General features: G+C 38.4%; 1 non-coding gene across 1 annotated transcript; it reads right to left on the bottom strand.

Moving 5' to 3' along the window:
* Nucleotides 1-21,519: 21,519 nt before the first annotated feature.
* On the bottom strand, nt 21,520-21,626 carry LOC141662751 (small nucleolar RNA R71). Its single transcript, XR_012550847.1, has one exon. It is a non-coding gene; the product is annotated as a small nucleolar RNA R71 (small nucleolar RNA).
* Nucleotides 21,627-21,994: the final 368 nt, after the last annotated feature.

Below are 21,994 nucleotides of genomic sequence, written 5' to 3' on the forward strand. Positions count from 1 at the left end.
GGTTTGCAGATATTGTGAACTATCTTGTGAGTAATGTTATTCCCCCAGAACTCTCTTATGCTCAAAGGAAGAAGTTTCTACATGAGGTGAAGTGGTATCGATGGGATGAGACGTTCTTGTTTAGACAGGGAGCGGACCAGATTATCAGACGATGCATTCCGTATAGTGAGACGGAGGGAATCTTGCGCGACTTCCATTCTATTGTGTATGGTGGACATTATGGTGGAGAGAAGACAGCTGCCCGTATCCTTCAAGCAAGATTCTTCTGGCCTACTTTGTTTAAGGATGTTCATCAGTTCGTATCGAGATGTGATTGCTGCCAACGAGTTGATAATATATCCAAGAGAGACGAGATGCCTCTTAAAGTGATCCTAGAAGTTGAGATTTTCGATGTTTGGGGAATCGACTTCATGGGGCCTGTTAGGAATATGTGTATTAGTTTGATGATAAGTTAAGCAAAACACTTAAGTAGAAATCTAGTGTTTGTAGCCTCAACGGATAAGACCATCTTGGCTATCCGTTGAAGGAGTAGCCTTACTTAGCAATAAGTTTGGTATTGTAGCACATTTCACTCTCTGGTTTCAAGCTGTAATTCTTAGATGTTGTTAGGAAATAATCAGTCATGTTGACTACTAATGGATGTACAAATAGGAGGGCTAATTGTAAATATTTCATGCCTTGTAATTTTGTATAAGTGAAGAAGTGTCAACGGATATTGAAGACCTTCAACGGATAAGAAACAAAGCTTCAACGGATGTCTCTAATGCTTCAACGGATAATATCCATCAACGGATAAGTGCTTCAACGGATAAAGCTTCAACTGCTAGAGCATCAACGGATAAAGCCATCAACGGATGAAAGCTTCAACGGATGCTCAGTCTCATAGCAGTTGATAGTGACAGTTAACAAAGCTGACAGAGGCACTTGGAGTGACAGAGATGTGGTAGCCTATTTCAGGAACAGTAGAAAAAGCAGTCGTTTTTAGTCTGGTTCAAAATGGAAAGTCAACAGATAATTCCATATTACACTGGATAAAAATGGAATAGAAACAAGTGGAGAACTATTTTCTTATTGTACTTTATCTTTGTCTTCACTTGTAAACTTGGTGATATATAAACCAAGTAGTAGCTAGTAATTAGATGTGAATTTTCCCTGAGCTGTTTAGAAATATCAAGAGAGAAAATCATCTAGTTTGTACTAGGAAGCAGCTGTGATTTAATTTTGAATCACAGATTTTCTGAAATAACACATCTCTAGTGGAACAACAAATCCACCAGAAAAGTTTTTAAGTTCTTTGTGTTCATTACATTTGTGTTTGAATATATATCTGTCTGCATCAGCTCCAAGCAATTCACACACATTTGATCACTCAAACACTTAGCCTTACAAACTGCTCAAAACTTGAAAAAGTTTTGAGATTTACATTCAACCCCCCTTCTGTAAATCTCATTGTTAGTCCACTGGGAATAACAATTGGTATCAGAGCAAGCTCTTAACATATAAAGAGTTTAAAGATCTATTCTTCTAACATCATGAGTGCACAGAAGAACTCTCCTGTTACCATCATGAATAGGAAGGATATTGGTGTAAAGATTCCAGTCCTGGAAAAGGATAATTATCATCACTGGAAAGTGAAGATGCATTTACATCTTCTTTCTCAAGATGAAAGCTACATCAACTGTATTGAAAATGGTCCTCACATCCCTCACAAGGTAGCCACAGCTGCTACTGCAACAGTTGCTGTTGGACAGTCTATTCCCAAGCCAAGAGCAGAATGGACTATTGAAGACATGGAAGAAATCCGCAAGGATAAGAGAGCCATGAACATTTTGTTTAATGGCTTAAATCAAGATATGTTTGACAATGTCATCAATTGCCAAACTGCAAAGGAAGTTTGGGACACTGTACAAATCATCTGTGAAGGTACTGAGCAGGTCAGAGAGAACAAAATGCAGCTTCTTATTCAACAGTATGAATATTTTCACTTTGAAGAAGGTGAATCATTAAATGATACCTTCAACAGGTTTCAGAAACTGTTGAATGGATTGAAGCTGTATGGTAGAGTGTACCAAGTCAAGGATTCTAACTTAAAATTTCTTAGGTCTCTGCCAAAGGAATGGAAGCCCATGACTGTCTCTTTGAGAAACTCTCAAGATTATAAGAACTTCACACTTGAAAGATTATATGGAATTTTGAAGACTTATGAACTTGAAATGGAGCAGGATGAGCTGTTGGAAAAGGGAAAGAGAAAAGGAGGAACAGTTGCTCTTGTAGCTGACTGTGAGAAGATGGAAGCCAGGAATGAGGAGAAGACAATGCCAAGTCTCAAAGTTGGCACAAGCAAATCAGAATCAAGCAAGGGTAAAGAGCAAGTTGTTGAGGATGAAGACAATTCTAGTCAGGATGAATCTGATGATATTGAAGAACATTTGGCCTTTCTGTCCAGGAGGTTTGCAAAGATGAAGTTCAGGAAAAACACAAAGTTCACTAAGCCAAACAAAAACATGGTGGACAAATCAAAGTTCAAATGTTACAACTGTGGCATTAGTGGACACTTTGCAAGTGAGTGTAGGAAGCCAAATTCTGAGAAAAAGAAATTTGAGCAAGTTGATTACAAAAAGAAGTATTTTGATTTGCTCAAACAAAAGGAAAGAGCATTTCTCACTCAAGATGATTGGGCAACAGATGGGGCAAATGAAGATGATGATGTGGAATATGTCAACCTAGCCCTGATGGCTAATTCTGATGAAAATGAAACTAGTTCATCAAGCAACCAGGTAATTACTACTGATCTCACTCAGCTCTCTAAACATGAATACAATGAAGCCATAAATGATATGACCAATGAATTATATCATTTGCGTGTTTCCCTTAAATCTCTAGCAAAAGAAAACACTAGGATCAAGGAGAATAATGTGTTTTTAAGTGATAGGAATGCTGTGTTAGAGGATCAGGTAATTGAGCTTGAAAAGATAAAACTTAAATGCCTGACTGTTGAGAGTGAACTAGCAGAAGCTGTTAAGAAAGTGGAAATTCTTTCTAAACAGTTAGAAAGTGAGCAAGAGGTAATCAAGGCTGGAAAACATCTAGGGATGTCAGTGTTCAGATTGCAAAGGTCCAGGGAATTGAATCATTCTGTGAGGATGCCTGGAAGAAAAACAAAAAGAAGTTAGAATTAATTGATGGATTGTCAACGGATGTGGAATCAACGGATGATGAAAGTTATCCGTTGAAGGAAGAAAAGGAGCATCCGTTGAAGGCTCATCAACTAAAATAGGCAAGTTCTTTTAAAAATAAAAATCTAAATAAAAAGAATGATTCAACTCTCAAGAACTTTTTCAAAGAAGGAGCTAGCACATCCAGAGATGTTAGTAAGGTGAATATAGGACATATGACTTTAGATCAGCTAAAAGATCGACTTAAGTTGGTTGAGGAGAAGAAGGAAACTAAAAGAAAATCTAAAAGAAATGGGAAGGTAGGGATTAATAAACACAACAATTACACACCTGATAGGTATGCTCCTAGAAAAAGCTGTGTGCATTGTAAAAGTGTTAATCACCTATCTGATAATTGCAAATCTGTTAAAAATGCTCCCATGCCTTCAAATCCCTCCATACCTAATATGTCTATGTCATCTCTGCATGCTATGCCTGTTATGTCTCACCAGAATCCCCATGCACATTTTGCAAACATGCCATACATTAACAATCCTTATTTTACTGCATTTAGTATGCCTCAAATGCCATACAGTATGCCTATGTGGAATAACATGCTTGCACAACGTATGCCTTATCAAATTCAATCAAATATGTTAAATGATTCTGTGACTAACCCTACACTTCAACCAACCACATCTGAGACCAAGGTTGACCCAAAGTTACCTAAGTCAAAAGATGCAGGAGGAATGAAGTCTAGGAAAAAGACTAACAAGGGTGGACCCAAGGAAACTTGGGTACCAAAATCAACTTGATTGACTTTGTTGTGTGCAGGGACAAAGAAGGAATCTATGGTACTTGGACAGTGGTTGTTCAAGACACATGACAGGAGATTTCACCCTGCTCACAGAGTTTAAGGAGAGAGTTGGCCCTAGCATAACCTTTGGAGATGACAACAAAGGATTCACTATGGGATATGGCTTGATTTCAAGAGAAAATGTCATCATTGATGAAGTTGCATTGGTTGATGGTCTCAAACATAATTTATTGAGCACCAGTCAACTATGTGACAGAGGGAATACTGTTTCCTTCAATTCTGAAGCCTGTATTGTCACAAGTAAAAAGGACAATAAAGTGGTTCTAACTGGAGTTAGAAAAGGGAATGTGTACTTAGCTGACTTCAACTCTACAGATGCAGAATCCATTACTTGTCTTCTCAGCAAAGCAAGTCCAGTTGAAAGTTGGCTATGGCACAAGAAGCTGTCCCATTTGAATTTCAAGACAATGAATGATCTAGTCAAAAAGGACTTAGTTAGAGGAATGCCTCTAGTGGAATTCACAAGGGATGGACTGTGTGATGCTTGTCAGAAAGGAAAGCAAAAGAAAGTATCATTCAGTAAGAAGCTTGAATCTGCAATTGATGAACCACTGCAACTTCTACACATGGATCTTTTTGGACCAGTCAATGTATTGTCAATTTCAAGGAAAAGATACTGCCTAGTGATTGTAGATGATTTCTCAAAGTTTTCATGGGTTTATTTTCTTGGATCAAAGGATGAAGCTAGTGAAATCATCATCAATCATATCAAGCAAGTCAACAATCATCCTGATTTCAAAGTAAGGAATATTAGGAGTGACAATGGAACTGAGTTCAAGAATTCAACCATGAAGATGTTCTGTGAAGAAAATGGGATCATGCATGAGTTCTCAGCTCCAAGAACTCCACAACAAAATGGTGTGGTGGAAAGGAAGAACAGATCACTAATTGAAGCTGCAAGGACAATGCTTGAGGAGTCAAAACTCCCAACTTATTTTTGGGCTGAGGCTGTTAACTGTGCATGTTACACTCAGAATATTTCTCTAATCAATCAAGCAAAATGCATGACTCCCTATCAATTATTCAAGAGAAGAAAACCAACTTTAAACTTTCTACATGTCTTTGGTTGCAAATGCTACATCTTAAGGAATCAATCTGATCACAAAGGAAAGTTTGATGCAAAGGCTGATGAAGGAATATTTGTTGGTTATTCTGCTAGAAAATCATATAGGGTCTACAATCTAAGAACCAACATTGTCATGGAATCTGTACATGTTGTGTTTGATGATAAAAAGATTGATGGACTAACAGATGAGGGACATCATGAAGGACTCAAATTTGACAATATTGAGATATATTATGATAATAGTGAAGATGAGAATGATGAAAAAGGCATCTCAAGAAGAAACCAGAGTCTACCTTTGGATAATACACAGAATGCTGCATCCGTTGAAAGTCATAATTCAGCTTCTGTTGAAAGAAGCAATGCAGCATCCGTTGAAAGACAAAGTGCATCATCCGTTGAAGTTCATAACGAAGCATCCGTTGATCACAGTCTGTCAACGGATAATCAATTCACCTCATCAGTTGATAGAACTCCCAATTCCTTTCAAAGGATCAGCAACTCGGGGGGAGTTTCAACAAATCAACATTCTATCTTACATCATGACAATACTGAGGCAACCTCATCAAGGGCTAATCTACCACCTCAAAGGAAATGGACCAAGAATCACCCTTTTGAACTGATCATTGGTGATGCTACATCAAAAGTACAAACTAGAAGGGCTACTCAAGATGAATGTCTGTATAGTAGCTTTCTATCACAGGAGGAACCTAAGCGAGTGGAAGAAGCTCTTTTGGATCCAGATTGGATTTTAGCAATGCAAGAGGAGCTAAACCAATTTGAGAGGAACAAAGTATGGAAGCTGGTACCCAAGCCAAAGAACAAGAGTTCTATTGACACAAAATGGGTATTCAGAAACAAGATGGATGAAAATGGCATTGTCATAAGGAATAAAGCCAGATTGGTTGCCAAAGGCTATTCTCAATAAGAGGGAATAGATTTTGATGAAACATTTGCTCCAGTTGCCAGACTTGAAGCCATCAGAATCTTTCTAGCCTATGCAGCTAATGCCAATTTCAAAGTCTATCAGATGGACGTCAAGAGTGCATTTCTAAATGGGGAATTGGAGGAAGAAGTTTATGTAAGCCAACCTCCAGGTTTTGAAGATCCAAATTTTCCAGACCATGTGTATTATTTGTTGAAAGCACTCTATGGACTAAAGCAAGCACCTAGAGCCTGGTATGAGACTTTATCAAAGTTCCTTCTAGATAATCACTTCACAAGAGGTACTGTTGACAAAACTCTCTTCTTTAGAAATGTTAATGGCTCTAAGATACTTGTACAAATTTATGTAGATGATATTATATTTGGATCTACAGATGATAAACTTTGTAAAAAGTTTGCTAAATTAATGCAAAGTAAATATGAAATGAGCATGATGGGAGAGATAACTTACTTTCTTGGTTTACAAGTTAAATAAGTTAGTGGTGGAATTTTCATTAGTCAAACTAAATATATTTATGATCTTTTAAAGAAGTTTGACTTAATAGATTGTTCACCTGCAAAAACTCCCATGGCCACTGCCACTAAGCTTGAATTAAACAAGGCTGAAAAGTCTGTGGATATTACAAGTTATAGAGGCATGGTTGGCTCACTTTTATATTTAACTGCTAGTAGACCTGATATTATGTTTTCTACTTGTCTCTGTGCTAGATTTCAAGCTGACCCTAAAGAATCTCACTTAGTGGCTATTAAAAGAATTTTCAGATATCTCAAGGGGACTCCAAATCTAGGAATTTGGTACCCTAGAGAGTCTGGTTTTGATCTAATTGGCTACTCAGATGCAGATTATGCAGGTTGCAAAATAGACAGGAAAAGCACAACAGGCACCTGTCAATTTCTAGGGAACAAGCTTGTATCATGGTTCAGCAAGAAGCAGAATTCTGTTTCCACATCAACAGCTGAAGCTGAGTACATTGCAGCTGGTAGTTGCTGTGCACAAATACTATGGATGAGGAACCAGTTATTTGACTATGGTATAACTGTTGACAAAATTCCAATATTCTGTGACAACACAAGTGCCATTGCCATTACTGAAAATCCAGTGCAGCACTCAAGAACCAAGCACATTGATATCAAGTACCACTTCATTAGGGAACATGTGATGAAAGGTGCAGTGGAACTTCATTTTGTTCCAAGTGAAAAGCAGATTGCAGACATATTTACCAAGCCACTTGATGAATCAACATTCACAAGATTAGTAAGTGAGTTAGGTATGCTTAACTATTCATAATCTATGTCATCTATGTAATCTGTCTTGTAGCCTAAAATGAATTTGCTGCAAGAACAAAGTTGGCTTTAATCAAGACTTATCCTGTCAACGGATATTCCCTATCCATTGAAAGCCAAAATTGTTCTATCAACGGATATTCATCATCCGTTGAAAGACAAATACATTTCTGGTAATTTTATCCTTCAACTGATAAAATGGTGTTGTTCATCAACGGATAACTATTTACCTTATCCCTTGATGTGTCACGTCAGTGAGTCACAGCCGTTGATTCTTTTACTCAACCGTTGATATAGATATACAGTGTTGTATGTATTTGTATTTACGGTAGTTTTCAGAATTTCTACAGTTTTATTTATTCCTGAACGGCTGTCACTTACTTAAAAGTATCATTTAATTATTTTATTTATGTTTTAATTCAAGAAAGTATAAAAGCCCAATTGAATTCTTATTTTCACTTTACGATTTCTTGCAATTATCATTCTCTTTCTCTCTCAATTCTCAAGTTTTTCTCTGCAACCTCTACTCACAACAATGGCACCAGTAGTCAAAATTATGTCTCAAATATGATTTGTTTATGAAAAGAATAATTTCATAGTCTTGGTTGAAAAGAATGAAGCCCATTCTGATTATCACAAGATGATGGACTTCATCAAGAACTGCAAACTGAGCTATGCAATGCTGGAAGCCCCAACCATCTACTGTGAAGTGATTGAGGAAATTTGGACAACTGCAGAGTTCAACTCCACAGATATGACTATTGCCTTCTCTCTCAAAGGTATGGACTATTGCATTAATTGTGATGATATACAATCTTGCTTTAAGTTGCCTGAGAATAATGCCATGACACCACATACTGATAAAGATGTCTCTGCAATGCTAGATTCCATAGGCTATGCTTTTGATTCTGCTAGCTTAGGTAGTATTAGAAGGAAAGGCCTTAGGAAAGAATGGAGTTTTCTTGGAGATGCCTTTATTAAGGTTTTCTCTGGGAAGATTAGCAATTTTGATGCTATCACTTCATCTCTTGTTAATATGCTCTATATGCTAGTTTCTGATAGGTATTTTAATTTTAGCAACTGTGTTATGCTAGAATTAGGTTCCAGATTAGGCAACAAAGCTAATAGACCACATAACATCTACTTTGCTAGATTCTTTATGTTATTGGCTAACCATGTTGCTGAAGGTTTGGTTATATCCAATGAGAATAATAAACTCAAATGTTGGGCACAAGAGAAAAGGGTCCTTGCAGACCTTTTGAGAATGAACCTCAACAGCCAGGTGCCATTGGTATACTTGCCAATCATGAATGCACCACAGGTAAGTGAGGTAAATGTTTCTATAACTCCTACTATTTCCAACCCCAATGTTTCTTTGCCTTCTAGTGTGGCTATGGAACCTGTGTCTTTGTCCAAACAGGCTCCTACCAAAGCCACCAAATCTAAAGTTTCCAAAGTCAAGTCAAAGAAACCTACCTCTGTTGTTTCTCAAAAGACAACAGTTGTAACAACTACCATAAACCCTGAAGGGAGTGAACAGGGTGTGAGTGGTGAGGGGAGGGGTGAACATCAAAAAGCCCCCCAGGATAAGGTGGGAGAGGTGAGTGGTACCCAAACCATCCAATCCACAGTCTCTCAAAAGACTGTGGTGGTTCAAAAGGAGTCCAACACATCCCTAGTTGCATCCTCCCAAAAGGTTGTAACTATTGAAAATAGTCCCCAACCAGGGACACAAAACAAAAGAGGGAGGGACACTGAAACCACACATTCACCATTTAAAGCCTTTTCAAGGAAGAAGAAGGCCAAGACCCTAGTTTCCACACAAGGGACACACACAGCATAGATACATCCACCTGTATCTGTGCCTTCTCAAATTCAGCTTGATGTGATTCCAGCAAATGTGAAATCACAGCCCCATTCTCTCAATATAGAAACACACTATTCATCAAACTCTCCAACACCCTCTCTGGATGTGGATATGATATTCACATCAATTCCTGATTCTCCCTCATTAAAACTCAGGGAGGAGCCCCACTCAAAACTTGGTGATCATCATCTTTTAGATGATTTGTTGGATCATCAGCCAATTCTTTCAGATGTAGTTGCAGAATCTGTGTCACCACACTTAAAATCAATCCACACAGATTCAACAATTATGTCACTTTCTATATCTACATCTTTTCCTTCTTCAACGGATATCTCTCATCCGTTGACAAGTGGTTGTTCTTCAACGGATAAGCTTAACAGCAGTTATCCGTTGATACCATCAGTTTCCACTTCAACGGATACTCCCTATCCGTTGATGGCCTCTACACACTTAACAGAAACAATTCCAACTGTAGAGGACATGGCAACTGTACAATCACTTTTAGGCTTGAGGGAAGGGAGTGATTTTTTGAGTGAGAGGTTGGGTTGCTCCCAGGCAAAAGGAGAGGTTGAGAGTCACCAAATGCATGCTATTTCTTCCAGCATGGCAAAAGTAAGTGAGAGGAGTGCCACCTTAGAAGGTGAAGGTGAGGGTGTGAGGGTGTGTGTGAGCCAAGGGGGAGCCCCTGATGCAAGAACAGAGAGAAATTGAGAGAAAGGCAGGTACAGAAACTATAAGGGTGGATCCAGCCATTGCTAGTGAGTTAATGAAAGTGGATGATGCAGATAAGGAAAGACAATTTCAGCAACATTACAAAGCTGTCATTGATAACATTTCCTTGGATGCTGACACTTTTACTCACCCTGTTTCAGCCTTTCAATTTTTGGCTGCTCAGGGCAATGTGGAGGCAGAACAGACACTACATATTGTACACACTTCAGAATCTCTTCTCAGAGACAAAGCTGTTGTCAACAGGCTGCCTTCTCAAGCTGGTGAGCCATCTGAAGAATTTGGAGTAAATTCTAATGATGATGACTCTAATTCTTTGAACGAGAGCATGAACTTAGGGGGAGTAGAAGGCCCAAGTTCTGCTCCTGCTCTTCCTGAATGGGCACTGGCCAAATCACCAACACCAGGAGAATTTGGTGTCACTTTGGTCAGATAAGTCATGACAATTCAGAAGGCCTTTCAGGAGACTCAAGATGCTGGTACCAAAGCAATTCTTCAAGCTCATCTGGAATCTCTGCATCTCTTGCAGTTGCAGCATTACCAGCAAAATCTAAGTGTGGATGAGCTCAAGCAGGACATTGCAGATCTGAAATCCTACAATGCTGAGAAATTGGATTCAGTTATACCCTATGGTACTATGCAAGATTTGTTGGGGAGACTGAGGAAAGCATCTGATGCTGACAAGAGGCTGGCCAGATTGGAAGATAGGGTTCAAATCATTGAAGACTCTATGGTCACCATTCTTCAGAATCAACAAACTCAAACAAATCTACTCATGCAGCTGGCAAAAGCACAAGGCTTGACCCCTACCCTTGATGATAACAAAAAGGGGGAGAATAAAGGGGAAGGGGAAGGAGAGCCATCTACAACAGTTCAGATTTCTCAAGTGCTAGTTCCTGTCATCACAACTTCTCCACCAATTCAAGTCAAAGGACAGCTAGATGGAATTGATCTAATCCAGATAGCAGCAGCTGAATTACAAGTCAAAGAGCAAAGGAAGAAGATTGATGAAAAGATGCAACTAATATTTGGTTCTACAACTTCTCAATCACAATCTGTGAAGCATAGCACAAAAGTGGAATCAATTATTATGGAACTCAAGCCAGTAGGGAGGCATAAGGATGGAGAAACTTCTTCCAAAGATCTGCAACCTATGGTTCTCAAGCCCTACAACAGCTTCAACAAGGACTCTACAAAGAACCCTCTAAGCCTTGCTCAAATGAAAGGAGTGGATTTTCCTCTTCCAAAGCCTGATGAAGACAAGCTTTTGGGTAGAAGTATCATAAAGCTCAAAGAGAACATGGATGAGGCTGTAAGGAGGAACATGGCTGTTATCTTTAGAGAGGGAAAGAGCATCTATGTGATGCAAGGACATCCTAAATTCTCAATAGCCAAGAGGGAAGAAACCAAGAGGTTGAAGGAAGAAGCCAAACAGCTAAAGGCTAACAAAAGAGCACAAGCAAAGCTTGAAAAACAGCTAAAGTTAAGTCAGGCTGAAGAACAGAAAGAAATTGAAGACAAAGGTGAAGATAGAGCTATGGGGGACATGGTTGGTACTGAGATGGAGGAAAGAAGTAAGGAAGAATGGAAGAAAGGGAATAGAAAGAAGGTCAATGCAAAGAGGAAGATGGTAGATGAGACTGAAGAAAACCAATCAATATCCAAACCACTACCCTCTATTCCTGAACCCATTGAGCCTAACCCCTTCATAAACATTCATGGTGAACCAATCATTCCTAAGGAGGAACCAATTGATTGGGACACCATCAAATTGCCCACCTTCCTAACCTCTTTTACACCATCAAAGAAGCAGAAAAGAAGAATCAAATCAACACCCCCTAAAGCCTCAATCAAATTCACACAGAAGCCTAAGCCTAAACCTCAAACCTCTAAAGATGATTATGTTCACATCTGTGACATAAAAGAATTTTCAGACATTGAACTCTATCTGGATGAGCTGGAGGATGTAAGGGGAATAGCTGCCTACAGACAGCTACCAGAAAGACTAGTGTTCAAATACAAAGTAGCTGGGGAAAGAACATGGCCTCTTCACAGAATTCTGAATGAAGGCTACTCTACCTTGATTAGAGTCTACTCAGCCATACAAAAGGATTCTGGCTTTACCAGGACTGCCAGGACTGAGATTCTCAACAAGATTGCCAACATAAGGAAAACTTGGAGGGAGCCCAATGTCTTGCCTAGAACTTTACTCATTCAAGAGAGAGGTATTACAATTCACAAATCACCTCATTGGTTGATGGAGTTCAGAGACAACAAAGGAGTCAGAAGATTTTTCAGAATTGAAGATCAGCTAAAGATTGCCAGTAATGAAACTCTCAAGGATATGCAGTCTAAGTTAGATATTAATGAAGAAGATGAAGCTGAATTCTACAGACAACTTCAACTTCAAATAGAGGAGAATGACAGGAGGCTAGGAAAGAAAACCAGGGATCAAAGGAAAAGAAAGTAATTTGCTCAGGCTAAAGGAGCACCCTTGGAAACAATGTATCTCTTCAATTTCATCTCAGCATATACACTTTTGTAGCACTTTTGAATTTCTGCTTTGTTACAGTTTATATATTTGTTAAGTGTTTTGTTATCATCAATATAAACCCAAATTTATGCCTACAGTTCTAGTAGACATAAATAGTGGGAGATTGTTAGGAATATTTATATTAGTTTGATGATAAGTTAAGCAAAACACTTAAGTAGAAATCTAGTGTTTGTAGCCTCAACGGATAAGACCATCTTGGCTATCCGTTGAAGGAGTAGCCTTACTTAGCAATAAGTTTGGTATTGTAGCACATTTCACTCTCTGGTTTCAAGCTGTAATTCTTAGATGTTGTTAGGAAATAATCAGTCATGTTGACTACTAATGGATGTACAAATAGGAGGGCTAATTGTAAATATTTCATGCCTTGTAATTTTGTATAAGTGAAGAAGTGTCAACGGATATTGAAGACCTTCAACGGATAAGAAACAAAGCTTCAACGGATGTCTCTAATGCTTCAACGGATAATATCCATCAACGGATAAGTGCTTCAACGGATAAAGCTTCAACTGCTAGAGCATCAACGGATAAAGCCATCAACGGATGAAAGCTTCAACGGATGCTCAGTCTCATAGCAGTTGATAGTGACAGTTAACAAAGCTGACAGAGGCACTTGGAGTGACAGAGATGTGGTAGCCTATTTCAGGAACAGTAGAAAAAGCAGCCGTTTTTAGTCTGGTTCAAAATGGAAAGTCAACAGATAATTCCATATTACACTGGATAAAAATGGAATAGAAACAAGTGGAGAACTATTTTCTTATTGTACTTTATCTTTGTCTTCACTTGTAAACTTGGTGATATATAAACCAAGTAGTAGCTAGTAATTAGATGTGAATTTTCCCTGAGCTGTTTAGAAATATCAAGAGAGAAAATCATCTAGTTTGTACTAGGAAGCAGCTGTGATTTAATTTTGAATCACAGATTTTCTGAAATAACACATCTCTGGTGGAACAACAAATCCACCAGAAAAGTTTTTAAGTTCTTTGTGTTCATTACATTTGTGTTTGAATATATATCTGTCTGCATCAGCTCCAAGCAATTCACACACATTTGATCACTCAAACACTTAGCCTTACAAACTGCTCAAAACTTGAAAAAGTTTTGAGATTTACATTCAACCCCCCTTCTGTAAATCTCATTGTTAGTCCACTGGGAATAACAGGGCCATTTATCTCGTCCTACAACAATCAGTATATTCTTTTGGCGGTTGATTATGTGTCCAAATGGGTCGAGGTGAAAGCGTTACCAACCAATGATGCTAAGGTGGTGATTAACTTCCCTCATAAGCAGATATTCACGCGTTTCGGCACTCCAAGAGTTATAATCAGTGATGAGGGATCGCATTTCTGCAATCACAAGTTCACTACATTAATGGAGAGGTATCACGTGAATCATTGTATTGTCACAGCTTACCATCATCAAACTAATGGGCAAGCTGAAGTGTCTAATCGGGAGATTAAACGTATATTGGAGAAGGTGGTTAGTCCATCAAGAAAAGATTGGTATTTGAAGCTAGATGAAGTTATTTGGGCATATAGAACAACATTCAAGACTCCTTTTGGTATGTCTCCTTTTCAGTTGGTGTATGAGAAGGCGTGTCATTTTCCTGCGGAGTTAGAGCATAAAGCATATTGGGCTTTGAAGATGCTAAATCTTGATATGGAAGCTGCTTGAGAGAAAAGAATGCTTCAACTAAATAAACTCGAGGAGTTTCGACTACAGGCTTATGAAAATAAAAAAGTGTACAAAGAGAAAGTCAAGAGATGGTATGATAGGATATTAGTGCACAAGTATTTTGTGCCCGGTCAAAAGGTTCTATTGTACAACTCTCATCTCCGACTTTTTCCGGGAAAATTTAAGTCAAGGTGGTCAGGGCCATTCACGGTCAAAACTGTGTTTCCACATGGAGCTGTGGAGATTTTTGATACGCATCCGGATCAAGCGTTCAAGGTGAATGGGCAAAGATTGAAGCATTATTATGGAATTATGGCGAACCGCGAGGTGGTGAGCGTCGTCCTTTCAGCAACTTGATTCAAAGATTCACGTCAAGCAAGTGACGTAAACCAAGCACTTCGTGGGAGGCAACGCATGTTTGTTGTATAGTTGCGTCGACAAAAGAAAAAGTAAAAGAAAAAATAGAAAAAAAATCCAGGAGCATGGTGTGCCCGCGCTAGAAAAGGGGCGGCCGCGCAGAAATGACAGAAACACGGTGCGCCCGCGCGAGAGAGCGGGGCAGCTACGCGGAAGATCTGAAAAAAAGAAGGAAAAAATCAGAAAAAAAACAAACTCAAAACCCCAAGCCCAATTCGAATTTAACCCTTTTTGTACCATAATCCAACCCTAATTTCTATTTTAAACACTACTTACACACAAAATCCTATTTTTCTAATGGCACCCAAAAGATCAAGAGTCATGGTCAATAGCAGCTTTAGTCCCTCATCTACCGAGGATTTGAGTGCTGGTGGCGCGGTGGCTAGATTTTCTTCTCCGGAGGCACAAGCTGAGTTTAATAGATTGATGTCAAAATCAATTACGAAGGAGAAGGGTTTCTTACCCACTGCGAGATATGGAAACCTCTTGGAGATGATTACTGAGATGGGATGGCAAACTTTCTACGAGGTACCTGTTGCTGTCCCGATGAGCATTGTTCGGGAGTTTTATGCGAATGTAAGGGCGGATAAGAATGGGTTTTCTGTGGTACGTGGTTTAACGGTGGATTACACACCGGCGGCTATTCGTAGGGTTATGAATCAACCCGCGATAAAGCCGACATAAGAGGAATGGGTGAACAAGTTAGGGGAGGATTTTGATCTTGATCATATTGTGGCTGAGTTGTGTGTTCCGGGAACACAGTGGAAGTGCAAGAGGGGGGACGAATGAGCCGCTCACTATTTCGGCGGCATGTATGAACATGTATACTCGGGCATGGAATGCTTTTGTGTGTGCAAATAGTATGCCTTCTTCTCATCAGCATGATGTTACTGTTGATCGTGCTATTCTACTTTGGGGGATCTTGAATGAGGAGTATGTGGATCTTGGCCATGTGATATATCAGAATATGCTGCGGTTTCTGAAAACCAGGACATCAGGAGCGATTCCTCATGCCTCTATTGTGACGAAGCTTTATGTTTCGGTTGGTGTTCATTGGCCCGAGTTGGAGTAGTTGCAGATGCCGAGCGCTCCTATTGATAGCTCCACGATCACAGTGATGTAGGAATGGTATGGTGGAAAGGCTGATGAGAAGGGTCTGGGTTACACTTATGACCATCTGCCAGGAGGGTAGCCAGCCGATCAGACTTATGCTGGTGGTTCTTCTCCGGCTAGACGTGCAGCTTGGAGAGCCGCTCGTGGAGAGGCTAGTTCTTCGCGTGCTCAGCAGGAGGAAAGGGATGGTTCTGGGCTGGACGATGCGTAGTTTCGGAGATTGGACAGACGCATGGATGCGATGCACGACATGCACAGTCATTTTGCGGCCGACTTGACACAACCTTTGGGCACTGCTTTCCGAGCCACTGGTGTTGAGGTTGATTGACCGGTGTTTGGTGCTGATTTTGTGTTTCCGCCAGATGATACTCCACCCGAGGAGGGTGAACTTTCTGATAACTACGTATGCCTGAAATCTTTATTATTACCTTCAATGAGGACATTGAAAATTTTAAGTTTGGGGTTATAATGTAAGGATTAGTTTGTGTGTGTCCATATAGATTCATATAGATTCATGTTGCATGTTTAGTTGTATTTTATTCGTATTTTTGCATGATTGTTTATATAGGTCATATTTGTTTGCATTTTTTTTGTGTTATTATGTGAGTCCATGTAGTTGCATTTACATGCATATAACATGATCCCTTAGGTTGAGCTATTTCTGATTGATTTGTTGATGTTGATGTGAGTGTAGTGATGACGAATATAGGGTTGTTTAAGTCTTAATGAGTTGATTTGCATGCCCAAAAAAAATTCACACAGTCTTATAGGTTGCTTTTGAGCTAGATCATGATCATACTTGTTTATTTATTGAGCTAGTTTGCCGGTTCATATTTTTATGAGTAGTCTAGGGTTGAATGAGATGGAGCGAAACACACTCATTCAGAAATCATAAAAAAAAGAAAAAAATATATGTGTTTATGCATAATTGATCAAGAGTGAGCTCTTTAGTACTCGAGTTATAAAGTTCTAGGGGACTTTGTTCCTAGTGACCTAAGGATTTGATAGTCCGAATCTGCTAACTTAACGCTCGTTACATGGGTATTATTGTATAAGTCTTTTGGGACCTCATTCATTGCACGGTCAAATAAGCATTTTTGTTGTGTGTTCAATAATAACATGAATCCTTGTATAACTCTAGCAGGAAGGAGGTGTTGTGAGCCATTATGCGTTTAACGTCTATTCTTTTTATAATCTTTTGATGTTTTGATGATAGTGAGTTATGGTTATTGATTTAGTATCAAGAGTATATCTGTTAAGCATCCACACACGGATGTTTCTAGTTTGTGAGTTGATTTGTGAGATTTACTCGAACTCTGTTCAGAGTCATTGCATTCTTAGAGGCATTAGCTTGTTGGTTGGTTATGGATATTCTGAGGGGATCGATTGCATTATCATTTAGTTGCATTCACGTAGTTCTATTCATACATTAGTTTATTTTATAGTTTTTGAGTCTATTTATGCTTGAGGACAAGCATCGATTCAAGTTAAGGGGTGTGATAAGTGGATTTTCTATCTACGTGGAACGCTTCATTACAAGCTTAAGTTGGTGTTTTGGACTCAATTTATTGGTATTTTTAATGTGTTTTTGTGTTTTTGCATTACAGGCATTAGTTAGATGAATAAATGATCTTTTCAAAGAAATATGCTTAAAATAGATCAGAATTGGAAGCCTAGGACATTCTCAAGTTGAAGATCATCTCGATAGCTTTGCGTGGAGTATTAAATCATCGAATTCTGACGAACGGAACTCAAACTTCAGCAAAAACAAGGAATTGGAGTTAAGGGACAGAAGCTTGGCGCACCGGGGCGGAGATGCGGGGCGGTCGTGCCAGAGAAGTAGAATTTGCGCACGCCTGCGCGGGAAGCGGTGCTGGCGCACGGGTTGCCTAGCCTAAAATCCCGTTTTGAGTACGATTGTGAGATTTTACGAGCCCAGGTCGTCCAAAAGCATATATAAACCAATAATACTTCATTTTTAACAAGATGGAGCCAAAAGGAGAACAATAGGAAGACCTAGAGAGCACAAGACGGATACGGAGAAGAATACTTTTGTATTCATTAATATAGTCGATACTTTGGATTCTTGTTTTCATTGGAACCCATGGTGACGATGAGTTTGATTATGAACTAATCGTTGTCATGGGGTTCTAACAAATTTATCTATGGATTTCAATAGTAAATTGTTTTATAATCTTTAGTGTGTGGTGATTTACGATTTCCTAGTTTGGTTGTGCTTATTCGTCTTTGATGCGTAGCTAACATCTAAGATTGTTTGTTAATCTCCATTGAAGCGAAAGTGAATATAGAGGTTTAGAACTTGCCATGCTAGCATAGGTTAATGTATGAATTGACATGCATAACTCGTGGGTAATTTTAACCATCTTCTTCAACCTATGTAATCAAGATAGATAACATGCTCCTAAACCATTATATTTTCAATCTTTATAGACATATAGGGACTAAGCATAATTGGTGTCTATTAAACTTCTATCTTAATTGTGGATGTTTGATAGTAGGGTATACATACAAAGAAAGTTAGCGCATACTAATTTCGTGTTATCTGATTAGTTGTCATCACCATAACATGCTAGGGTAAAAGAACGAAACTTTGAATGAAGTATTTAATGAAGTTAAAATCCCATATTTATTCTCATATAAATAATTCAATCTTAATTCTCTTAGTTAATGCTAATTAGTATAATCTCTTAGTTAATCAAAACTCAATTTGTTATTTGTCTTAACATTGAACGATAACCATACATTATTGCATAAGTGCATAATCTAAAATTAACCTAACCAGTCCCTGTGGGAAAAAACTTGATATATATCTTATACTACTTTTTATCACGTACACTTGCGTGTATTTTCGCGTTAGAATTACAGCGAACAACAGTCATATGGGTTGACTGTATACAAAAGGAATGTGGCAGCCTGTAATCAGGATTATGAAGATCAAGAAGCATTTCCATTTCCATGCTAACTTGAAGAAATACAAAGATGCTGGATGGAGAAATGAAGAAATATGTGATTAGACTTAGACATGTTTATTTTACTAGTTTGTCTTTTTCACATGTAACTTGGTGATATATAAACCAAGAGTAGCAAGTAGAAAAAAAATCAATCGATTGAAAGAACTGAGAAATAGATAAGGCATAATCTATTAAGAATTTTGAAGTTATCTCTCTGTAATTCACTTGTAAGCAGCTGTGTGCTTTTTGCATCACAGAGATCTTCTACATTTATATATATCTCTGATGGAAACAACAATTCACAAGAAAGTTTTTAAACATCCTTGTTTATTTACTTTATTTTTGAATACTTGAATATTTCTTATCCGCATTTAGTATATTTATACACAGTTATATTAGATTGGCAAGAAGTTTTAAAGATTGTAAAGAAACCAAGAATTACATTCAACCCCCCTTCTGTAAAATTTACTTGTTAGATTGTTTGGGAATAACACATCATAATAAGGATTTTGTGCAAATGGCATATTAGCAAATTGTGCATTCAGATTCTGTACAGGGATAATGGCATGCTATTAATTGGTAATGTGGGCATGTTAGGAAAAGAGGGAGGTGCAGACTTGGGTGCAGGCATAACATATTTGCAATTAACAGACAGATGATTAACAGTAACACACTTAACACAGATTTTTCTAGGTGCATATTTTCCAGGTGTGTAGTTGTTATGTCTGTTAATTCCCACTTTCCCATTCATGTTGTTCTTCCTTTTAGAATCTGCCTTGACCTCAATTTTCGACAATATGTGTTAAGTGGAGTTTATGTCCACTTAAAATGCTCTATAAAGGCTTGGATTGATATTTTGTACTCAATTTATTTGTGTTTTTGATGTGTGTTTGCAGTGTTTTGCATCTCAGGCATATAACAGGGATCGAGGTAATTTAGCATTGCTTTGATGCTAAAATGGTGTTAGGAAGGTGTCAAGAAGATTGCTCGTGGAAAACCATCAAGAACTAGCAAAATAGAACAAGCAGAATCATTTTTTCCAGAAGGTCAGCGCGCCTGTGCTGTAGTAGCGTGCGGCCGCACCGCAGTTGTAGAAGGACATCACACCTACGCTGGTGAAGCGCCCGGCCGTGCCGTGTCAGGATTTCAGAATCCTGTTTCAATTATAAGACTATTTTCTGGGCTTCTAATCTGCATGGGCTACAATATAATGATAACTTAAGGTCATTTTCCACAAGAAGCACGTAACGGAGCTTAAGGAGAAGACAACAAGAATACCTACAGCATAAATTCAACCAAGGCGAAGAATATCTAGTTTATTCTTGTGATTCTTTATTTTAAGTTGTAATCTTGGATGTTCATTTCTTGTTTGTTGAACCTAATACTTTTGTTTAACGTACTTTGTTTATTATTCATTTTATAAAGACCTAGTTTATTATACCATGCTTTCATCGGAATCCACGGTGATGATGATTTCGGTTATGGGCTAATCATTATCGTGGGGTTCTAGCAGATTTACTTATGGATTTCAATAGTTAATATCTTTTGATACCTTAGTGTGTGGTGATTATATGATATCCTAGTATTGGTTGTGCTTATTCGTCTTATGAGCATCATGAACTTATAAGATAGCGTGTTAATCTCTAATGAAGCGACAGTGAATTTAGAGGTTTAGAACTTGCCATGCTAGCATAGGTTCATGTATTTGTTATGCATGATTCGTAGGTAATTTTAACCATCTTACTTTCCCTATGTAATTACAATAGATAACTTGTTCGTTAAACCGTTATTTTGTCAAATTCTATAGACATATAGGGTCTCAATATAATTGGTGTTTATTCAGCTTCTATCTCTTTTGTGGATGTCTAGTAGTAGGGTATTCGTACAACGAAAGTTGGCGTTTACTAGTTTTGTGTTATCTGATTAGTGTCATCACCATTGCATGCTAAGGTTAAGAACAAAAAGGCTATTGAATGAAGTAGTAATGAAGTTAGAATTCCATGTCTGTGTTATATAAGTAAATCAACCTTTTACCCTCTTATTTAATTGCATGTTAGTTAATAATCTTAGTTATAAACAAAACCAATTTGTTATTCGTCTTAGCATTGAATAATAACCATATCATTGTTGCATAAGTGCATTAATTGAAATTAACCTAAACCAGTCTCTGTGGGAACAAACTAGAATTAATTTTATGATCGCGTATACTTGCGTGAATATTAGCGCGTGTTTTCGTCCTAACAAGTTTTTGATGTCGCTGCCGGGGAATCGGTGTTAATTTTTAGTTTATGTGTTTGTCATCAGCGGTCATTAAAGTTCATTGACTCGGACATTGTTACTTACTTGGGTACTTATTATATTTCAGGTACTCTAGAGAGTGTGTATGCATACGTGTTCTCGGTCTCGCAAGAGAACACTAGATAAAGCGGAGGAAGTAGTTGAAGAAGTTTTTGTTGAGGAAAAAGCTGAAGAAGAAGCTCTAGTCATAATGGGAGATCAAGAAGCGAATCCTAAGGCATTGATGGACTATTCTAAACCGAAGATCAATGATATTCAGTCTAGTATTATCAGGCCATCCATCGCGGCTAACACCTTTGAAATCAAGTCGAGTACGATTCAGATGATACATAATTCAGTTCAGTTTGCTCCTATAGAAGATCCCAACATGCAAATCAGTGATTTCATCGAGATCTACGACACTTTCAAGTTCAATGGAGTTACTGAAGATGCTATTAAGCTGAGGCTTTTCCCATTCTCTCTGAGGGATAAAGCTAAGTGTTGGTTACATTTTCTACCACCATGCTCTATTACTACTTGGGAGGATCTTGCTCAAAAGTTTCTCACTAAATTCTTCCCTATAGAGAAGACCGCTGCAATCAGAAATGCTCTTACTCAATTTGCGCAGAAAACGGGAGAATCTTTGTGTGAGGCTTGGAATCACTACAAAGAGATGCTTATAAAGTGGTCTCATCATGGGATGCCTGACTGGATGATCATTAACTACTTTTACAATGGGTTGGGTGCTACTTCTAGACCCATGCTTGATGCAGCATCAGGAGGAGCCTTATGGGCCAAAAGCGACGATGAAGCTTATGAATTGATTGAACTAATGGCTGCTAATGAATACCAAAACCCAACTCAGAGAATGCCTCAAGGAAAAGTAGTAGGAATTCTGGAAGTGGAGACAGTTACTCCTATAGCTGCTCAGCTTCAGGATTTGATGATTAAGGTGGATTTTTGGCTAATTTTGGAGTTAATCAAATCACTAATGTTTGTGAGCTTTGTGCTGGTGCACATGATACAGAGCAGTGTGCTATTTCTAGTGAATCATCTCAGTTCATGAGCAA

This window comes from Apium graveolens, chromosome 5 (assembly GCF_009905375.1).
Source record: "Apium graveolens cultivar Ventura chromosome 5, ASM990537v1, whole genome shotgun sequence".
NCBI classification, from domain to species: domain Eukaryota; kingdom Viridiplantae; phylum Streptophyta; class Magnoliopsida; order Apiales; family Apiaceae; genus Apium; species Apium graveolens.